The 24,540-nt window shown below is 34.1% G+C and overlaps 1 long non-coding RNA gene across 2 annotated transcripts; it reads left to right on the plus strand.

The window, feature by feature from the left end:
• Nucleotides 1–632: 632 nt before the first annotated feature.
• Nucleotides 633–23,835, plus strand: LOC133179988 (uncharacterized). Of its 2 annotated transcripts, none has more exons than XR_009720230.1 (5): nucleotides 633–717; nucleotides 4,178–4,273; nucleotides 9,143–9,247; nucleotides 9,459–9,556; nucleotides 21,526–23,835. It is a non-coding gene; the product is annotated as an uncharacterized LOC133179988 (long non-coding RNA). The 2 variants fall into 2 exon arrangements; XR_009720231.1 differs by lacking the exon at nucleotides 21,526–23,835 and adding an exon at nucleotides 18,136–18,246.
• The last annotated feature ends 705 nt before the right edge of the window (nucleotides 23,836–24,540 follow it).

The following is a 24,540-nucleotide window of genomic DNA, read 5'->3' on the forward strand; positions in this document are numbered from 1 at the left end:
TATTATTGTTAATGTTTACAAATAGTGAAATACTGATACTGTGAAATTTTAATGGATATATAGAAAATATAAAAGTACAACCATTTATTGTAAATCACATACATGAAAAGCTTCTTTTTTTTTCAAGCAATTGGAAATTCTTCATTTTTTCATGAAATTATTTTATTTCGTATGTATGATAATTTATTTCGTATTTTCATTCAGTCAACAAATCATTGTCGCAGCCTAGTTCCCTTCATTATTTTCAGCAGTTCAGTGACAGAGATAAAATGATCATTTGAGGTTTATACCCCCCCCCCTCCCCACCAAATGAAACTGAAAAATGTTTGGTTTTGGTCCCCTTCAACTGAAATTGATTCCTACTTACCATGCTTACAGGCTTAACTATGAAGATGTGACAGGGAGTGTAATACATGTAACAATAATTGTTCAGAGAGATACATATTAAGCTGATATACGTATCAAATTTTAATGGATAGATAGAAATTAATAAACAATTACAACCATTTATTATAAACTACATAAAGATAATTTTTCAAGCAATTTGAAATTTTTCATTTTTTATGATAATATTTTATTTCGTATCCATATATTTATAGGTTTATTCGTATCAACAAATCTGTGTACGAGTTAATAACGCAGCATGGTTCCCTGCATTTCAGTGACAGAGAACCAGAATAAGATTGTAGGGAAACAAGCCTTGTTACAAGGTTTGAGGTTTGTTTATTTTATATTTTAATTTACACTTTTTAAATATTATTATTATTATGCAAAAATCTGTGTGCAGATGAATATTTACATTTTAATGTTATAAGTCGTTTTGTGGTTTATATTTGCGGTGACTGTCCCACGTGTGTTTACCTGTTTACATTCACCTACTGACCTACAGTCTTCAAAATGTACCTTCTGTAATGATGACTGTTGTAATCTTGTTTTTATGTTAGTTTACCGTATGTAACTTGACTGTTGTATAGATTTATAGCGATCACTGCAAGCTTTTAATATTTAGGTGAAGAGAAATTTCAGACTATCAATCACAGGCACTTGTCAGGTCCAGTACAATCTCTTGATTTAGCTATATAGCTTTATTTAGCTATTCAGAATAGCTTAATTTAGCTATTTTATCACACTTTTTTCTTAAATGTGTAATTTTCTCAGCAGGTACAAAAAGTCGCACCTTGGTGCAGTGATGATATTCAACCTTGAACTCTTCTGAAATTGATGCATGTAAAAATCACTCATTAAATTGTGTCTCTTTGAGAGACTTTGTACTCAAAGTTCTAAGAGTTTTGGGGCTATATAACACAATTGATGCAGTTACTTCTTCAATGAAATTATAAAGGAGGCCAATTATGGTGAACAAGGTAATTGATTGGTAATAATTCAGTACAATAAGAAGCAATCATACTTATCCATGCCTCAACGCACACAAGGTAGTGGACAGTCACTCAAACAATAGAAATTTATCTTTTGCTTAAAAGTATTCAAAAGCTGCAAAGATAAAACTATCTTTGATTTTAGTTTATGTTTTGATAGCCCATAGTACATATATGACTGGTCAAATACATGCAACTTTTTGTCTATTTTATACAAGAAAAAATTTTGTGAAAAACTGCATATAAATAGCTAAATCAAGCTATTTTGAATAGCTTAATAAAGCTATATAGCTATTTCAAGCTATATAGCTAAATAAAGAGATTGTACTGGACCTGCTTGTTTCATATACGGTGCACCCCTACTTATTTTTACCACAAGGTATCTAACTCAATTTCAGGCACCCCCGCTTCAAGCTCATATTTTGTTCATGTATCATTATCAATCATTAACCTACTTTAAAATGACATCGTTCGCTTCAAGAGACTTTTTTCTTGTCAAATAAATCGTTTCAGACGTCTCTGGTCGAGTCTCTTTATTGTAAAGCACTCATTTATTCCACGAAAATTACCTCGATACATTTTAAGACTTTAGATGGGATACAACTTCCAGTTGGGGGTGGAATAAAACCAGAGACTTCCGAGTATTCCATTCCGAGGTCTCTGGTTTTATCCTTCATTTATAACCCCAACCGCAAATTTGTATCGAAAATTACCTTGATACATTTAAGACTTTAGATGGGATACAAATTTCATTTTTTTCACAGGTCACGAGGTTTCAACTTAAAAAATAAAAATTCTCACCGTTAAGATATGTTGGAAATTTTAGCTTGATGTGTTGATAATTTGCCAAATTATTATGTAATAAAGGGGACTTTATATGATCGCCCGGCGCTGTCGCTTTAGTTCAGTCTTCACAACAATTCTTTTTCAGCACATGCCCTTCAGGCATGTAGACCTATCATTTTTACCCAGCCCATTCAAATTTGTACATGTCCTACTCAAAATTCTTACATTTACCAGTATTGTGCAACAAAAAAAAACCCATTAGGTATAAAGGTTTTATATTAATTTTTTCAGCATCGTAAACCAACCATGGCCTGTGATTGCCATTTTCTAAAGCGTTTTTGTTCATAAATAACTTTTGAGTTGCATGCTGGTCATTTGTTGGCCAGTTAAGCTGAACTGAATTTCAGAAATGGGATCATGACTGTAGTGCCACAGTATGTGGCATTGATGAACATCTCGTAATTTAGCAAGCAACTTCGAGAAAACAAATAGGTTAATTAAACTAAACACTTCAATGATTAGATTGACAATCATTTGACAGGTCGTATCGAGAATGTAGACAGGCAATCCATCGACATTACATATGCGAATAATGGAGGAAGGACAGAATAAATGGCAAGTAAAGATTGTACAATGAAAGAAGATTCACATATGCCCTCTTCGGACATGTAATTTGGCAATTTTTACATGCCCAGCTGCAAATTTAACAGGTCCCTGGCATTGGACTCCCGGGTTATTTGGAAGACTGTTAGTTTAGTTTCACGAGGTCCGACAACATTGATTCTCAATGTCTGCTCCCTCTACCCCATACACTTATCTTGATAAAATTATATAAATTATATTATTAATTATATAAATTGATATAAATTATATAAACCGGTCTTGTTTATATAATTTTACAATGTCATAAACAGCTGCTTAAGTGCATGTAATATTGTATTACTAAATGGATTTATATATAGGATTAGGGAAAGATCCTCACTTGATTATGGCAGCATATTTAGCTCGTAGGAGTTTATTATCTACCACACATGATCAATGTCACTTTTGGACGTGAATGACTTTTGACACCCTAACTTCAGTTCAAATCAACGTTAACTTTATGTGACATCTCTCTGAATCTTTTTTGGCATGTAACTTGGGTAAAAACAATTAAGTACTCTTGATGCATTTGATTTCTCTTAGCCCGTTTAAACATTTCCAAGGTCTATACCAGTTTTTGCAGGGGCGAAACTATGTAGAAGTTGGAAAAGAAACCCATCCCCTTTTTGACGTATTTGGTTTTTGAGGGGTGAAAATTTTCAATATTACACTCAACTACATGCAATATTTATTATACTGAATGTTTTATACAAATACAAATAATAGTGAACCTTGAGCGCATAAATCTGCGCAGTCACTATTTTTTGGAATATCACCCGTTGTCAAGCAATGTTGACTGTTGCGACACTGGGCGGGGCTTCATTATTCAGCGGATAATAGTGCAGCTTTTTAACAAATGTTTCTTGACGAATCAGATTACTTCATCTAATATACCTGAAAGTACAATATTAATTAATTGTCATCATTTTCCTATTATTAGCATTTTTACTGGTAATCATGGTAATGGTTTTGAAATGATAGGAACATGCACTGTTCAAAAAGTCTTAAAATGTTGTTTTGGCTCAATTTCTTTGTTAGATTACTGTGTTGAACTAAGGCAGGTCAATTAAAGTAACATGATCCTATAGATTACATGTACATTTAGTACTGTAAAGTAGACAAATTTATTGTTCTCACAAGTAGTTCTCAAACATTGATTTAAGTTAGTCTCCTGAAGGATGTAATAATGCAATTGGTCTGCTTAAGGTACAGTGTATAATATAGACATGCATATTTTATTTTGAATTTGTATTATGTCAATCATTAGAAATATATGGTTCTTAATTAAAAAACATTGTTTTCATTAGAATTTAAGATATGTATAATAGGCATATATTCTTCATGCTTTTCCATAGTTAAGTCCTTTTTTACAGGGTCTCTGCTAGAATCATGTGGACCCCAGTGTAACAAATCTATGGAAAGAGAGAAAATCTCAGCTCAAGGGTCAACATGTCTTTATTCCAAGAAAGGTAAATTGATAATTTTTTTCTGCTAAGGCCAAAATAAAAAATACCTTTGTTTCCCCTAACGCGACCGACCCACTAAAATCGTGCCGACTGAAAAGTTTTTTTAATAAGATTATTCAGATATTTTTTTTTATTGTTTATCAACTTTATAAAATACAATTTCATCAAAATCTGTTGTTATCAGAACGCCGGCTTTTGTTTTACTCTCATTTGGCACTCACAACATGTGACCTCAGAGGGTAAGTTCGTGTTATAAAAACAGCGGCGACGTATCAATCTTATTAAAAATCGTTAACTTATTAGAATTCTACACTCTTGAAACAGTTCGTGAATCAAATATACCATGACTAATGAGTGTTAAAATGGTATTTACAAATGTTTCTTCTCAAATTAATGTACGTAGCAAGCATGGCAAAGCATGCCTCATGAGCAGATGAGGGACCCACCTTGTGTATGCATCTGAAAAAATGTCACTGCATTTTATTCGTTTCGAGCTATAGACAGTTCCTGTATGGTCCTATTTTTACTATATAGGACCATAGGAGTTTTAAATGTGTCTTTGTATAATTATTTCATTTTGATAAATATAATTCAGATGTCGTTTCTTCATTCCTTTTATTTATGGGGTAAACTTTTGAAATCTTTAAAATTGGCCTATGGAATTGCTTTCTGAGACGTCCAGTGTACTTTTCTTTAGTTAGGCCCTTGAAAATAGGATTGCTTCTTTGCTTTAAAATGCCTTTAAAATTGTTGGGCCAACAACATTTGAACACCTGCCTGGTTAAGGACTCCTAAATTAGACTTTTACTCGGCACTTATGGCCATTGATCATTAAGAATCAGTAAGGGATCTTTTTCGTGTCAACATCTACATGTATATTGCGACACTGGATCTACGTTTTTTACGGTCTCATTCGACTGACCAGTTTCCACGTCCCACGAAGGGATCTGTGAGTCACTTAGAATAAGCCTTCTGAATTACGTCGTGAATCCAAAGCGAAACACTAGAATCATTGTACCACGCGAGGGCCTTAACATTTTGTCTGCGTAAATACTCAAAGATGATAGTAGGTTTGAAAAATATACTCGGATGTCCGATGGTTGAGTATTTGTGAATCTTGTCCTTTTTTAAAATATTCGATTTCAATAAATTTACACTGGCCTGAGATAATACACAAGTTCAAATGAATAATTGAATATTTGTGAATTAATTTTCCATACATGTTGCTTCATTTGTATGATATTCTGTTAAAAATTCGGTTTCTTTTGTTCTTTCCTATTTATGAAGATATTATTCAATTTTTCAGAATGTATTTTCAAAACTGTTTTGAGAAAAAAAATAATTTACCTACCTACCTACCCAACTTGAAATTTCAGGGTCGGGTTAGGGGAAACAAAGATATTTTTAATGATGGCCTAAAATACTCTTTTATAAATTATAATATCAATGCAAAAGAGTGAACAAACAATGTACCTAACAACATTTTGAAAATGAAAGTGCAATAACAGTTAATAATTATGATTAGTCGAATGAATGTTAATAATCCAATCAAAGTCCTTGTTGTATATCATTTTTGCTAGGGCTGTGTATTGAGCAAAAAAAAAGGAAAGACTTTTTTAATACGATATGCAATATATTGAATTCTTTAACAATTCTGTCAAAAAAGTCTTATAAATCATTATGCATGAATTTTATAAAAATAATAATTGTTTTTTACTCATTTTTAGCTCACCTGAGCCAAAGGCTCAAGTGAGCTTTTCTGATCACATTTTGTCTGTAGTCCGTCTGTCTGTCTGTCTGTCTATCCGTCTGTAAACTTTTCACATTTTCGACTTCTTCTCAAGAACCACTGGGCCAATTTCAACCAAACTTGCCACAAAGTATCCTTGGATAAAGGGGATTCAAGTTCAAATGAAGGGCCACGCCCTCTTTCAAGGGGAGATAATAAAGAATTAGTAAAAAATTAATAGTATCTTTTAAAAATCTTCTTCTCAAGAACCACAAAGCCAGGGAAGATGAAACTCATGTGATAGCATCCTAAGGTAGTGTAGATTCAAGTTTGTTCAAATCATGACCCCCGGGGGTAGGGCGGGGCCACAGTGGAGGATCAAAGTTTTACATAGAAGTATATAGGAAAAAACCTTTAAAAATCTTCTTCTCAAGAACAGCAAAGCCATGATGAGTCATATTTATATGGAAGCATCCTCAGGTAGTGTAGATTCAAGTTTGTTCAAATCATGACCCCTGGGGGTAGGGCGGGGCCACAATGGAGGATCAAAGTTTTACATAGAAATATATAGGAAAAATCTTTAAAAATCTTCTTCTCAAGAACAGCAAAGCCGTAATTGGTCATATTTATATGGAAGCATCCTCAGGTAGTGTAGATTCAAGTTTGTCCAAATCATGACTCCTGGGGGTAGGGCAGGGCCACAATGGAGGATCAAAGGTTTACATAGAAACATATAGGAAAAATCTTTAAAAATCTTCTTCTTAATAACAGCAAAGCCCTAATTGGTCATATTTAAATGGAAGCATCCTCAGGTAGTGCAGATTCAAGTTTGTTCAAATCCTGTCCCCCAGGGGGTAGGGAGGGGCCACAATGGAGGATCAAAGTTTTACATAGAAATATATAGGAAAAATCTTAAAAAATCTTCTTCTCAGGAAGAGCAAAGCCCTGATTGATCATATTTATGTGGAAGTATCCTCAGCTAGTGTAGATTCACGTTTGTTCAAATCATGACCCCCAGGGGTAGGGTGGGGCCACAATGGAGGATAAAAGTCTGAAATAGAAATATATTGGAAGATATCTTCTGATGAAGTTCTGCAAAGCCATGATTAGTCATTTTGATATGGAAGCATCCTCAGGTAGTGTAGATTCAAGTTTGTTAAAATGATGACCCCAGGGGATAGGGATGTGCCATAATGGGGGATTGAAAATTTTACATAGGAACATTAAGGAAAATTTCTTCTTCTCAAGAACTGAAAATCATGTTTAGTCATTTTGATATGGAAGCATCCTCAGGTAGTGTAAATTCAATTTTGTTCAAATGATGACCCCCAAGGGTAGGGTGGGGCCCAATAGGGGGATCGAAAGTTTTACATAAGAACATATAGAAAAAAATTTCTTCTCAAGAACAGAAAAGCTATGTTTAGTCATATTGATATGGAAGCATCCTCAGGTAGTGTAGATTCAAGTTTGATCAAATGATGACCCCTGGGATAGGGAGGAGCCACAATGGAGGATCAAATTTTTACAAAGGAATATATGGGAAAATTTTTTAAAAATCTTCTCAAGTACAACAAAGCCATTTGTTATATTGAAATGGAAGCATCATCAGGTAGTTTAAAATTCAAGCCCCCCCCCCCCCCCCGTAATCTTTTCAATACTGAACTGATATGTTCTTTTGCCTTGCCAATGTGCTCAGGTGAGCGATGTGGCCCATGGGCCTCTTGTTTTTGATACGATATATTCATTAATCTAGATATGTATCGATATACAGGTAAACCTTGGTATCTCAAACACCGGTATGTCGAATACCACGGATATCTCGAAGTGAATCAACGGTCCCGGCCGTTTTTATTATATTTATGATTTAAAAAAACCCTGGTATCTCGAACACGGAAATCTCGAATACCTCACTTATCTCGAAGTAGATTTACGGTCCCAAGTGCTATAAACACATGCGTTATCTCGAAGTCCAACAAATTCTCGCTCCGCTGAATTCACACCTTAGTACACAATAATCCCATTATGCTAATTTTACGGTCTGTTGAACATTTCCGTTAGGTCTAGCACAGGCTTCATGGGACCATTGCTGATAATCACACCTTATTTGTCCCAAGCTGTTGTTTTTGGTAGTTAAATTTAATTACGGAGGCCAGGTGATTTGGAGGTGTTAATAAAATGCACTCTCAGAGATACTATGACACGATAATGAAACAGCAGCTTGGGGACGATTACTGTACTAGAAATTTAAATTATCGAAAATACACGCTTTTACACATCAGTACATATCAAAGTAAACACTGAACACATCAAAGTGATATTGAACTCAAGAAATTAAACAATTAAAGACATTATTTTGAGTATAAAAGTCAGTACCAAAAATCAAATCTTCAGTAAATATCATGTCCGATAAGGCAGTCTAACGAAGGACCCGGTAGCCAACCAGGGGGGATAGTTAGATTATCTGACCGTAGTGTAAAAAGAAAACTTAAAGTTCATACAATCGAAACAAAGTTTGCTTTTGTTTATTCATATTGGCAATTTCAATAAATTATTGTAGAACGATAATTCCTGTTCCTACATTTAGGCATGTGGGTATATGTACATATCCTGTTAAAGTCTTTGTGTATCACATTATATCATGATATACTTCAGACAAATTAGTACACCCGTAATTTTGAATACAATTCATACCAGTACATTGATTTCATTTGCCACAATGGTCTCTTTAATATTGCAATAATGCATTTGGTCTTCCTAATGCATGTATAATGCAGGTACTGTATATACTTTATGTCCAGCTTATAGGTGAGTCATAAAAAGATTAGTATTTTGAAACCAGGTTAAAACATCAGAGCATTGATTTGAAATTGTCAATTGATTCTGGCAAAAAGTTGTACCGATTTATAAGCGGGTTAATAGCAAATCCCTCCAAAATAACCTCAAAAAATACAACTGACTTATAGGTGGACCACCTTATAGGCAAGTATATATATATGGTATAGTTTTTGTTGAATTTTGCTAACAGAAAAACACTATGAATAATGAATTTTGGAAAAAAAAGATTATTAAGTTTAATGATGCATGTATGTAGTATAGAAATATTGTTCATATGCCTGTACATGGTACAAATATGCATTTTACAGAGTGTACATATGCCAGAATCATATGGACCGCAGACTGGCCCTGGTGATTCCGTTAAGAAAAAATAGGAAAAATCAGTGCTTGTGCTCATTGGTCATTGGACAAAGGTAAATAGATTTATTTCATGAAACTAAATGTAAATTACTAGGATATTAATATATCACAATTAAAATACATGTACTGATTTATATATATATGGATATCAGTTGGTCTCCTTGATGGAGTTAAATGCATTTGTTATCCCTTTTAAGTGGATCATTTAAATATTATGCAGTTTATTTAGAAGCTCTTTATTATCTGCACTGTTTACTTTTACAGGGTCTATGCCAGAATTTTTTCAAGAACAGTCTGAATGTGACATGGAAAAAATGAAGAAAAACAGCCTTCCTGTTTATAAATCTACATTCTGACAAAGGGTAATTTTGTTTAGTTCAATTAGAAGTGCACATTTAATTTCAGTTGCTTTCCTTAATGATATATTATAGCATTTTTATTCCCTTATGAACAATATGTATACTTGTAAAGCATGTATCACAAAATCTTCTGCAAACAAAGTTTTGGGTGTATAGTGTTTGTTGTTTAACGTCCCTCTTGAGAATTTTTCACTCATATGGAGATGCCACCACTTGTCGGTGGAGAGCTGCAAATTTTTGTCCTATACTCAGCACTTACGGCTATTGAGCATTGAGGGATCTTTTTCGAGCCAGCACCTACTGTGACATGGGACCTCGGTTAATACCTCTGTCTCATTTGAAGAACAGGTCTCCACGTCCCACAGTGGGATTCAAACTCGCGATGTTAGGATTAGCTTCTTTCTCCGCGACTCTAGAGTAGACGCTCTAACCACTGCATCTGCTCTACTTTGGCAACTTTGGGTGTATATAAGCATAGGAATCATCATGTCCATCTGTCTGTTCATGTGTTTGGCCACTTTTATGATTAGTTTTTTGGTTCCAATTCTGGCTGAGATAAATTGATTTAAGTCATCTAGATACAAACAAATTAAGGGAAATTACTATGGTATTGGAATGAACATTTTGGAATACTGTCTAATTGTTCCATTGTAGTTGGTTTCTTTAATGTTGAAATAATGCATCTGGTCTTCCTAATGCATGGCATACACTGTATGCATGTGTAATGTTTAAGTTGGCTGAATGTAAAACAGTTCTTGCATTATGACAAAGGTAAATAGATTTAGTTCATGTAACTAAACATGTAAATTATTAGGGTATTAAAATCTCAAGTTTTGAGTACTGATTTACATGTGGAGAGTAGTTGGTCTCCTTAATGCAGTAATAATACATTTGGTCTCCCTTATGCATACTGTATATTATATAAATTTAATGACTGACATGTACGAGGGTTGATCCAAAAGTTCATGGAATTTCTTCATATTTTATTTATTTATTAGTGAAAGTGGTTGAATACTGATTTACATGTGGATAGTAGTTGGTCTCCTTAATGCAGTAATAATACATTTGGTCTCCCTTATGCATACTGTATATTATATAAATTTAATGACTGACATGTACGAGGGTTGATCCAAAAGTTCGTGGAATTTCTTCTAGTGTTGTACCGATAATCAGAAAACATCGATTGTCGACCAAAAAATGCTGCCGATTCCGATGATTGATTATAGTTTTTCATAATCGATCATCGGAAACATACTTCTAATACAATACATTCTGGAATTATCCATTTCTGGTTTAAAATTTATTTCTTCTTAATGAAAGAAAATGGCATCTGCATCTGATACTAGCCAACTAGCACGAAGCAGAGGTGAGTAAGAACCGAAGATGCATATATAGGGCCTAAAAAAAATTATTTTTGTTTCCTGTAATAACCCGACCGACCCATTCAATTTACTCCCGGGTGAATTTTTTTTCTGCCAAATCTGTGTTTGCTCTTTGGTTTGATCAATCAGCTGATTCTTTTTATTCAAAAAATATTAATTGTATCTTTTATTTGAGATATAAAATATGCAACTTAGTCAACATTTACCTTAAATATAGAGTGATCAATTCCCCCCACAACTTTTTGAAGTTCGTTTTCTGCCGCTAGGCAGCCATGTTGGGTGTCCACTGTAAATATTTTTAGGTCTAGAAAGTGTAAAAGAAGCAAAACAACAAAGAAAACAAGAGGCCCATGGGCCACATCGCTCACCTGAGCACATTGGCTAGGCAAAAGCACAAATCAGTTCAGTATTGAAAAGATTACTGGGGGGGGGGGGGGCATGAATTCTAAACAACCTGATGATGCTTCCATGTCAATATAACAAATGGCTTTGTTGTACTTGAGAAGTTTTAAAAAAAATTTCCCATATATTCCTTTGTAAAAATTTAATCCCCCATTGTGGCTCCTCCCTATCCCATGGGTCATCATTTGAACAAACTTGAATCAACACTACCTGAGGATGCTTCCGTATCAATATGACTAAACATAGCTTTTCTGAACTTGAGAAGAAATATTTTTTCTATATGTTCTTATGTAAAACTTTCAATCCCCCATTGGGCCCCACCCTACCCCTGGGGTTCATCATTTGAACAAAATTGAATCAAAATGACTAATCATGGTTTGCAGTTCTTCAGAAGAAGATATTTTCCTATATATTTCTATTTAAGACTTTGATCCTCCATTGTGGCCCCACCCTATCCACGGGAGTCATGATTTGAACAAAATAGAATCTACACTACCTGAGGATGCTTCCAAATAAATATGATCAATCAGGGCTTTGCTGTTCCTGAGAAGAAGATTTTTTAAATTTTTCCTATACATTTCTATGTAAAACTTTTATCCTCCATTGTGGCCCCGCCCTACCCCGGGGGTCAAAATTTGAATAAATTTGAATCTACACTACCTGAGGATGCTTCCATATAAATATGACAAATCTGGGCTTTGCTGTTCCTGAGAAGATTTTTCCTATATATATCTATGTAAAACTTTGATAGTCCATTGCGGCCCCGCCCTACCCCCGGGGGTCATGGTTTGAACAAACTTGAATCTACACTACCTGAGGATGCTTCCATATAAATATGACTCTTAGGAAGATTTTTAAAGATTTTTCCTATATATTCCTGTGTAAAACTTTGATCCTCCATTTTGGCCCCACCCTACCCCCCGGGGTCATGATTTGAACAAACTTGAATCTACACTATCTGAGGATGCTTCCATATAAATATGACTCATCATGGCTTTGCTGTTCTTGAGAAGAAGATTTTTAAAGATTTTTCCTATATATTTCTATGTAAAACTTTGATCCTCCATAGTGGCCCCACCCTACCCCCCGGGGGTCATGATTTAAACAAATTTGAATCTACACTACCTGAGGATGCTTCCATATAAATATGACTCATCATGACTTTGCTGTTCTTGAGAAGAAGATTTTAAAAGATTTTTCCTTAACATGTATATTTCTATTTAAAAATTTGATCCTCCATTGTGGCCCCACCCTACCCCCGGGGGTCATGGTTTGAACAAACTTGAATCTACACTACCTGAGGATGCTTCCATATAAATATGACTCATCATGGCTTTGCTGTTCTTGAGAAGAAGATTTTAAAAGATTTTTCCTATATATTTCTATGTAAAACTTTGATCGCCCATTGTGGCCCCGCCCTACCCCCGGGGGTCATGATTTGAACAAACTTGAATGTACACTACCTGAGGATGCTTCCACATGAGTTTCATCTTTCCTGGCCCTGTGGTTCTTGAGAAGAAGATTTTTAAATGATGCCATTATTTTTTCACTAATTCCTTATTATCTCCCCTTGAAAGAGGGCGTGGCCCTTCATTTGAACAAACTTGTATCCCCTTTACCCAAGGATACTTTGTGCCAAGTTTGGTTGAAATTGGCCCAGTGGTTCTTGAGAAGAAGTCGAAAATGTGAAAAGTTTACAGACAGACAGACGGACAGACAGACGGACGCCGGACAAAATGTGATCAGAAAAGCTCACTTGAGCTTTCAGCTCAGGTGAGCTAATAATATATTATGTATTTTATATATTCATGTTAAAGAAATAAATGAAATTATTGTAATAGTCTGCTTTTTGTATACAAAACTATGAAGAAATCCGATTATAATCGGTGAAATCGCATCAGAAGCAGTAACCGATTCCAACCGATGATTGATTATGAAAATTAACTGATGTCTCATCACTAATTTCTTCATATTTTTTTTATTTATTAGTGAAAGCGGTTGAATACTGATTTACATGTGGAGAGTAGTTGGTCTCCTTAATGCAGTAATAAAACATTTGGTCTCCCTTATGCATACTGTATATTATATAAATTTAATGACTGACATGTATGAGGGTTGATCCAAAAGTTCATGGAATTTCTTCATATTTTATTTTTTTATTAGTGAAAGTGGTTGAATACTGATTTACATATGGATAGTGGTTGGTCTCCTTAATGCAGTAATAATACATTTGGTCTCCCTTATGCATACTGTATATTATATAAATTTAATGACTGACATGTACGAGGATTGATCAGAAAGTTCATGGAATTTCTTCTTATTTTATTTATTTATTAGTGAAAGTGGTTGAAAATTACAAATAAGAATATAGACACTTGTTGAATTTTTTTAATAAAAAATATTTTAAATATTAATGATAGTAACTCTATGGCAGTTGCCATAGCAAAGGATGTTTTAAAATGCAGGGGAGACATTTACTCTTTCATTATCATTTTAATTCTTAATACGTGAGATAAGTAAAAATCTGCCCCAAGTGGCAAATAAAATGAGAATTTTGTCATTATTACGATTGCTTGACCACTAATATACCTGTTTGTGAGAGTTTTACTGATTTAACTTGATATTTAGATTATTAGTTGATGATTTCTTGTTCATCTTTTAATTGTTAGAGAACGTCACATTTCAGTCAAGTTATAAGTTTTGTTAAAATCTTAGGAACACTTTGACTTAAAGGGGTATACTACTGATACAGGCTGGAGAAAAATGCATTTAGCAATTGATTTTCCAGTGGCGTGAGAAATTTAAGAACAATAGAACTTCCATGGAGGTTGATTAAAGGTGTGGCTGCTTTTGGAGGGTCTGTTTTTCTCGTAGACAAATTAAGCATTGATGGATGTTGACCGCTGACGTACTGTGCTTGACTTTGCTACTGAAATTGGAACATCATATGGAAGGATGGGGAGTATTTTTGAAATATGAGTGTAATATAAAGATAAGTCGATTGGTGGATACCCAGGCTTTTCTTGAGAGAAAAAAGGAGAAAAAGGCAGAATATTCTGTAGAATTACTTAGTTGAATTGAACATGAGGGTGAGATGCTCCTATAACATGACATGACATACTTAACTTGACGTTACGTCGAAGTCTCCCCCGGATTTTACAACTATCAGTGTTCAGAAAGCTCGTGACCTTATTGGTAATTGGAACGTGGTGAAATTTTCCAGTATTGTTGCATAATGACTCTATATTATAAATATGCCTATTGTTTGCTTTCATCAAATCACAATAACATTTTAGAAATAATTAAATTCCATGAACTTTTGGATCAACCCTCGTATTAGAAAAAAGGTGGATCTAAGATTGAACAGGTTATAATTCACCTGAGTCATTTAAATTACTTATTGCTATCTGTTCTTGTTCAGTCATCATGTGTCAAGTATTGTCTGTAAACTATTGAACATTTTCAGCTTCTTTTCTGGAACCAGTTTCAACTAATTTCTCGGTTGAAGTACTGTATAGGGGATAATTTCAGGGGTTGTAATTTTCATGTTTTTCTCTCCTCTGACACGATCGCGGTTTGTTGAATTCGCGGAATCGGTATATAACTAAGGTTACATGTACCTCCCTTCAATGTCTATATCCGTTTAATCCATAGCATAGCTAGAAAGCATTAATCAGCGTTATGTATTCACTTTACGAACAACAGGGTAGATTTATATATACATCAGCAAGTTTGATAGTTATTTAAATGATTTTTTAAAACCAAAATGTAGATAAAAACATGATAATGCAGGTAACAAATACACGTCATAACATAGTTACGTACGGGTATTCAAAAGCCATGACCCTAGTGTTTTGATTGATGAAACATGTAGCGTTGGCTATTAAAACAGTTTTTTTTTTTTTTACAAATACAGGTTATTATCTGCTGGGTGATCTAAATTAATGTCAAGCGTGATAATTAAAATAATTGAATGACAGGTACGATTCGTAATTACTGAAATGACCATGCACTGCACGTATATTTACCTATCGTAGTCTATTCTCAAATTTCCAAATATAACATGTAGGTTATTGAAAACTTATTCACTGTTTCTTGAATTCACGGATTTATTCACATCTTGAATATAGCGAATATTAACACCGCTAGTTATTTTCCCCCTATACAGTATACAGACTTAATATAGAAATGATTTTATCGACTTTCTCAATCTATCATGAATTTAAAAATGTAAATATAAGCATTTAATTGTAAATATTAAACATTTAGCATCTAAAAACCAGAGTTGGAAATTACTGACTGCCCGAGGCAGTCTGTTTTTCAGGTAGGCAGGGACAAACTTTAGATTAAACTCGGTGGTCGGGGTCATTTAAACAGGTAGTTCCTGTTTTCCTTTTTTTTTTCAGGGTATAGTAAGTCTATAGAAATTAAGTAAAATATAGTATCAAAGGAACACTTCTAGTTAAAAATATGAGATGACCTATAGGACCAATATTGGTTTCAGTCTTTAGAAAAAGCTTACCGATATATGTTCCGGTCACTGACTTTAGGTCACATGTGTGTAGTTTCTTGTTTCTCATGTATTGCTTTAGTTCTACATTAATGGTAATCTAACAACCAAGCTTTATGATAAACGTGATGACTTTAACTTTTCAATCGTCAACTTCCCTTACTTATTCAGCAATATACCTTCATCACCTGCATACAGGGTTTATATCTCTCAGTTGATTCGATACGCAAGAGCATCCTCTATGTATGAACAATTTTTAAAAGGAGGTAAGGCCAAATAAAAAAATGTGTGTGGTTCCGGTTACCTGACCTTCCCTATTTTATACCCCCGACCCTAAACTTTTTTTTGGCAATTTTCATATTTTTTCAGGAATTTTCCTCGATTTCCATCAATGGTTCCGTTTTAAGTTTTAGTTTCAGCAATGACGGCCTCCTTGCAAAACATAGTGCTAGTGTTTAATAGTGTTAAATCCAAAGCAAGCTAGCATGTAGGTGTCCCCTACCAATATTGACTAGTATATTATCACACCACAACTAAATGCCATTTGCAAAGCAGTGATAGGTATTATTTAGAAAAATTAAGAAAATCATTTTGTTAAAAAAAAAATTAAAAAAAAAAAAAAAAAAAAAAAATTCCCTACCTACCTACCCTAATTTTTTTGGAAGTATAACCGGAACCACACATATTTTTTTGTTTGGCCTAAGTTATTGACAAACAAATTGCTGAAACAAGAATATCAGCAGTCTTGTTTAAAGTCATCATTTTGTAAGTTCTATGGTCGATACAATGACCTTGTCAGCAAATACAATTTATCATTAAGTAAAATGCTGACTGACGTTTTTCATACTTATTGTAAGGCCATTATTTACACACTGAATTGTGTATGGATTTTTCTATTGTTTCCCAGTCGTGACAAGGAGCACACAGCGGGTGTGACTGGTCTGCAGGGGATGCTCACTCCTCCGTGGCACCTGATCCCACCTCTGATGTTTTGGAGGTCCGTATTTGCTCTGCTCCTATTTTGTATTTTTTGATGGGCTTTTGAGCTTGAATTCTGATTGTTATCTCAATATATTTCATTCTACTCAACTGTGTGTTCATGTGATCCTACCTCAGTATTTACAGAATGATACATCCTTTGTTTGAGGGTCATTCTTGATGTCTGACTGAGTAATGGCAATGGGACATAAAACCTTAACTGACCTTACCACATTCTTTTCTAATCTGAAAACCCTCATGCATTTTTAGCATAACATATCGCCAATGCACACATTTTTCCCGAGGAATGAACTGCATCTACTCTGCATAGAACAGTATCTCTCCCACTGGCACAACAGTACTATTACACGTCATTATGTTCTTGAAAGGCAAACACAGCAATTATTGCTCGGCATGATTTTTTTTCATGACACCTGCAGTATCAAGTAACACAAAGTGAATGATTCATGTCCTCGAACAAAGTGTGCTTACAATGAGGTTTAGTTCCGGTTGATTGCGTTTAGTTAAAGAGAATTTATGATCTGCATTTCCATAGATGTCTTTTATATCAACACCAAACATGCATTTAAGGAAGAAAATATATTAAGTAAAATGCAAAAGCCTGTATTAAAAAATCAAAGGACAAGTGCACTTAAGCAATGCTTAATGGGCCCTTTTTCAGTGCCATATTACTTTAGAATGTATTACCAAATTGGTCTCTTTTGGTAATAGTTAAATACAAGTGGACATTTCTAATTAAAATCACATTAAAACATCACCTAAATCTGCATGGATTTGAAACAAATGAAGTTTTTTAAATGCTAGATACCCCAAATCCGGAAAAGTCGTACCGAACCTATTTTGAGTTTCGTTTATTTAAATCAAGGGGAGGAGACATTTAAATCAGACACTTGAACAATCTGATGGTGGATCATTGACAGGCGCGTTTGCCGAATGATACTTCTTGTACTATTTTACCCGAGAAAAAAATAGAATGAAGTTGTATAGATACCTGTATCTATAGTGAACAAACTCAGAAATTTGCATGCTTGCATTTGAAATAATACAATAAGTATTAACATTAGTTCCTTTAAATTTTAAAATGAAAAAAAGTGTATTTAGGTGGCTTTCAATACCAGTACCATTGTCTTGCATGAATGTTAAAAATGTTTGACACTTTTATTTATGATGACATTTTAATGACACTAAACTCTCCTAACCATCCTGTGTTCCTAAAACCAAATACATACAAACTTCTCTATGCGGCTTGACTTCGATATAATGATACAAAACGTGGTTATGTTTTACAGTGAGCATCTTTGAGGAATGTTTACCTGGGTAGAACTCACGTGACTACCAGTATTTTAAATAATTTATTCCACGGGTGGGTTCAACATAGGTCATACAGGTAAATAGCTCTTGCTTGTTATAGGAAAAACATTGAACTTTTCATACATTTTTAATATTTTAAGTACAAGCCTAATCATGTACAAATTTCCTACTTTCACACAAGTCTTATAAATGTATAATGCATTTTTTGTCAATTGCACAAGTTTGTACAATGTTAGGCTGACAATAAACAAAAGCTTTGAAATGATTGACCGTCCTCGATTTACTATAGAAAATCACGAATGTCGGCTGACCCCTACCACATTGTATGGCTTTGCTCTTTGTATATTCATGAATTTCAGCGATAAAATTTGTTGAATCTTATGGTTTAGATATCAATTAATGATCTGAGATGGAAAATTATGCTTAATTTAATTCTTCATTTTTTCACATTTTACCGGGGCCCATAAGTGCACTCGTTCTTTAGTGTTTATACAGGTAAAAAGTTTGAAAAAATAAAAATGTGCCAACAAATGGTTTCGAACCAGGACACTAAAAATGTTCATGGTGAGAGTCTGCGGTCTATCATTCTGGGCTATGCTGACTATGAGGACATTTGTAATAAATATAAACCAGTATGATAGAAATAGGTTTTCACGTTTTTTGTAGGTTTTTTCTATGAATTTCAACCCTAGGCACCTCTAAAAAAAAAACCTTGTTTTAAATAATTGCTTACTAGATCAAAATCGATCAAAATTTCATAATTTAATTTAGGGGCAGGCAAAGGGTGATTATATTGCATCTATCGGGTATAATTTTCTTATCAGAAAATTGTAGAGATATGCAAGGTTAATTAATGACAACATTTATTTTTCCTTTTTGCCTAATACTTTTATGATTTTCACTAATAAATTGATTATTGAAAAAAGCCTTTAATATGACTGCTGATTTTATCTCCATCTGTTAATTTTCAGCACCTTTTCTCGTGATTATAGTAGATAGAGAACAGATTATGATTTCTAACATTTACTATTACAGATCATTTCCTTGAGATAGGTTGAACCAACAGTCAAATACAGACACTTTTAAGAAAAGTAAAAATCTGGCTCAGGTAAAAAAAAAAAAAAAAATTACAGTTTTAACAATTAGTAATTTTACCTTAATTAACTGGAAAAATCTTATTTGACGAAATACAGGTCAAGAATGAAGAGTTTAAAGCCTAGTAGGGATTTTGGTCAATCATTACAGGTAATCTGCAGTCCCTTTCGAGAATTTTACACTCATGGAGACGCCACCACTTGCCAGTGGAAAGCTGCAAATTCTCTCCTATAATCTGCACTCATGGCCCTTGAGCAGTGAGGGGTATTTTTCATGCCAGCACCTACTGTGACATGGGACCTTGGTTTATAAGGTCTCATCCGAAGGACTGGTCTCCATGTCCCACAGTGGGATTCAAACCTGCGACATAAGGATCAACTCCTTACTTCGCGACTCTAGAGCAGCCACGCTTGTGACTAGCTCAGTTTTAAAGAAATCATTCAAGATATTTTTTATCAAACTTAATATGCTGATACATATATAATTAGTAAGACCTATTCAACATCGAGAATTTTACACTCATGGAGACGCCACCACTTGCCAGTGGAAAGCTGCAAATTCTCTCCTATAATCTGCACTCATGGCCCTTGAGCAGTGAGGGGTATTTTTCATGCCAGCACCTACTGTGACATGGGACCTTGGTTTATAAGGTCTCATCCGAAGGACTGGTCTCCATGTCCCACAGTGGGATTCAAACCTGCGACATAAGGATCAACTCCTTACTTCGCGACTCTAGAGCAGCCACGCTTGTGACTAGCTCAGTTTTAAAGAAATCATTCAAGATATTTTTTATCAAACTTAATATGCTGATACATATATAATTAGTAAGACCTATTCAACTATTTCAAAAACTTTTGACCTTTCCTGTGACCTTGACCTCTCTTTCCTTCAATTTGCATTTTGCATGGTTTTAAAACCATTGAAAATATTGATATCTAAGGCTATGCATCTATACATAATTTGGTGAGAATTTATCATCTATATCCGTTTTTTTTAGATTTCAATTTCAATTTTAAAGAAACTTTTCAAGATATTCTCATCAAACTTCATACACTAACACAAAATTTCATGTTGCATTACTATACACTCGGCGGGCATACATGTCCTATGGACATATTTCTAGTGTATTGCTATTTCTGTTGTTTGTTTACTTCCGGTCAGTAAGTGCCCCCTAGGGGCAAGCCCCAGTCCTGTTTTCTTTTCCAGGGTTGCAACAGCGCCCCCTAGAAAAACAAGTTGCACCATCCAATAAAATCGTATTTTGTGCTGCTTTATGCCAATGAAATTAAGGCTGGACAGCATATGTATTATATTCTGACCAATGGGGTTGCCGTATTTTCAAATAATTAGGATAGACTTACCACTTCAGCATTCCTTTCATCACTGAAGTGATATACATGGTCAAAAATTGACTAACTTTCATTTTTGTGTCAACTGCAGAGCAGAACGACACTTAGAGATCACTTTACCTGGTGTCTGTCTGTCCGTCTGTCACACCTTATATCTCCATAATTTTGAGAGGCAGGGTTTTGATAATTAGCATTTATATATGTTTTTGAGATCATGATACTATACTTTGAAACTGTATGAAATTCAGTTACCACACAAACTTATATTTAAATACTATGAAAATACATTGGGATCAGTATTCCACAATGAATCGTGTTGACTGACAAAGTGACAATTAAAGTAAAGACAGTCTGAAATTCATTTCCTCCGAGGATTGTTGGAAGCACCTACATGTGTATTAATAAAATGATAAATAGTTATTCCTCATAATTTCAATTAAATTATTCATTTGAGGACTGGGGAACCATATTTTCTTTGATTGCCAGATTCTATCCCAGTCTTTTAAATACTTTTGGATCTTTTTTTTCCTTGCAGGCAAATGCTTGAACCTCCATGCTAATATTAAATTAATAGCTGACCACTCTTAGATTTATTTACCTCTTTAATGACGATACCTAGCAGGTGACATATACATTCCTTGAAACACTCTAGTTCCTATTTGATTTTCACTAATATAAAGATTATTGAAAAAAGACTAAGGTGCTCTATAGTGATCAGTCTATTCATTCATCTGTCTGTCAAATACACATATCCCTTGTTCAGAATACAGGTGACTCTAAATACTTCAAACTTTATATTTTTTAATTAGATACATGTAGCTGCTTTGGAACATCTGAAAGGTCTATTACATTATCACTAGTTTTACCAGTTTTCTTCATGTAAGTTGAATATATTTTAAACTTTTAAATTTTTATTTTTTCCAGGTAAGAAAGAAATTCAGGAGTTCTTAAATTGCCCTTGGAGTTCTTGGATTGCATCAAACTGCTAAAAGACCTCAACAAAAACAGCGTCTTGAAAATAAAAATGAAAATATTCAGTGAAAAAAAAATGATGAAAGAGCCACTAAAAATCTTCAAGCCTTTGAGCTGAAATCTGGAAGTCAATCTGTGGACTTTAATAGTAAGTCATAATTACTAAGTCATCATTTGTGTATAATAAATACACTAAACTGTAAACACTTGTTAAAATGTGTATAATTTTTAGATATAATTTGTATCTCGTAGACTTCAATAGTTTCATGTAATTTAAGTAATAATGAAAATTTCCTGTTGTCTAGCTAGATTAGAAACTATTATTGTCCAATTTTGGATATTGTGAAATAATTCATCTAGTATGCATACATGTGTGTACACTTACGTGTAAATTAATTGTTATAGCAAATTCAATCGATCATTAAGTTGAATGTTGACTAATGTTTTTCATCAAAATTGTTTACACTGAATTGTTTGTGGATTTTTCCATTTGCCCAATCATGTCAAGGAGCACATGGCAGGAAATGCTTTCTCCTCCATTGCACCTGGTGTTTTTAGAGGTCTGTTTGCTCTGCTCTAATTATGTATTGTTTCAATGGACTTAAAAGCTTGATCACTGTTGGTAATCTTCATATTTCATATACTATTAGAGTACTTGAAGAAAACTGTAAAGATTTAACATACAGTATAATGCATGTATATTGCACTTTAAGTACAGAAATGTTAAATCGTCTCATAGTGCATTGAATTTGTTGAAAATTAGAAAATGTGTTGAAATTTTTTTTGAAATAATGTTAGATTGCAGATTTTTTTAAATCATGCAAGTAAGAAATTGCTAAATATTTTTTAGATTTTCTGGACAGTCTAGATGAGTTCTTACTATATACCTAGCATTGTCATCCCAGTTAAAATTTAAGGAGCAAGGTTTATTCCTAAGCTCTACCTGGACAAACTTGCATGGATTAAAGCACATTAACAGATTTACTTCAGATGCTTGACCTGATCTACATTTTCCTCATGTGTTTTTTTGTTTTTGTTTGTTTGTTGTTTAACATCCCTCTCAAGAATTTTTCATCCATATGGAGATGCCACTACTTGCTGGTGGAGAACTGCAAAATTTGACCTATACTTTGCACTCAGGGCCTTGAGCAGTAAGGGATCTTTTTTGTGCCCACATCAACTGCTAGGCGGGACCTCGGTTTATATGGTCTAATCTGAAGGACTGGTCCCCACATCCCCAGTGGATTTGAACCTGAGACTTAAGGATTAAATCCTTACTTGCGACTCTAGATTACAAACTCTATCCTTTGCGCCACATGGGGGACTCCACAAGATTAAGTGTTTTGAGCAGTCCTATTCTCATGTAATTATAAACTCTATGTTGAACAAACCTGCAAAGATGATGTATGTACATGTAAATGTTTCAGGGTACCAATCCTTGATTTGACTTAGATTTTCTGGATTAATGACCAGTTTTTTAAAGAAGGTTCATTCAAAGTAACAATATACTCTTTGGTGATCAGTAAACATAGATGATGTATCCTGCTTCTGATGCTGGATGTAACATACATTTTCAGGGTTATTGAGCAGTTAAATCTAACCCAGACCAACTTGCATAGATTTTGGATCCAGGTGATATACATTACCAAAGTGTTTGTTGAGTGAGACTTTGCCTTACTAGTAGATAACATTTATAGAAGTGAGCTTTGTATTCTTTGATTAGGTATGTTTTTTCTTTGCTCAGGACATATATACCATCAGTGCCAACTACCATACATTTTATATAATAGATGTAGCTGTTGTTCAACTAAATATGATAAAACTGTGGATGAAAATAATTTGATTTTTGTACCTTTGAATGTATTGAATTAATTTGTAAAAGCTGTTATGATACAATGTTTGATATTTTATAAAAGTTTTTAGCATATGCAATCAATAAATGTATCAACATTTTTATTTTATTATACTTTTTACCCTGCAAACTTCTTAAAAACAGAATAGTAATGATCCATTTAACTGATTCTAGGTTAATGTCACATTGTACTGGTATATCATGTATACTGAACTGTAAATAAGAAGCATCTAAATAGGTAAAATCACAGCATGAATCATTGGATTATGTAAGAAGTGCACTATCTTGTGCTTTGGTATGGTATTAATAATAAATGTTAAACTATCATATTTTTTTTTCAAATTAACAAAGGATATGCTTGAGTGACTGTATTTTGACTAGCAGTAAAAATAAAATGATTTTTAAGCATTTGAATTATTTTGATTCATGGTCTCTGCAAGTTTAATGATAGCAAATATGTATATTGAACATGGCATCCACATATTGCTATACTGGATGGGGCATGACTTTTACTGAATCTTAATCACAAACCTTGAAATTTTATGTAGTACATGTACTCTTGGTTTCAACTGGTCAAATGTATTCTTAAATCAGAAAGAATTTAAACAAATATAGGCATAGGTCAGAACTTCATCAATTAGTTGGAAAAGCGAATGCACTCGGTGACTATATGGTTTAAAAGAAGCTGGGTATAAATAGCAGGAAAAACTACTTGATGTCCACTGTGAACTTTCTGTCCTCAGCAAAACAATATGGAGTATACTATACTTGGTCTAAAGAATAATCTGTGTCTGCATTCACTTTTAGGTTAAACTGTTTTGGGCGTTGAGAGTTTGTTTGTTGGTTAACGTCCCTCTGGAGAATTTTTCACTCATATGGAGATGCCAACACTTGCCGATGGAGAGCTGCAAATGACCTATGCTCGGCACTCAGGGCCAATGGGCAGTGAGGGATCTTTTTCATGCCAGCATCTACTGCGACACTGGACCTCTGTTTGTATGAAGGACCAGTCTCTACGTCCCACAGTGGGATTCAAACATGTGACAAAAGGATCAACTAACTCCACGACTCTAGAGCATAGGCTCTTTCCACTGCACCACGTGGGCGACAGCATT

The sequence above is a fragment of the Saccostrea echinata genome, unplaced genomic scaffold (genome assembly GCF_033153115.1).
Source record: "Saccostrea echinata isolate AGI-Se365-2 ecotype Australia unplaced genomic scaffold, CSIRO_AGI_Sech_v1 ptg000005l, whole genome shotgun sequence".
Taxonomy (NCBI): domain Eukaryota; kingdom Metazoa; phylum Mollusca; class Bivalvia; order Ostreida; family Ostreidae; genus Saccostrea; species Saccostrea echinata.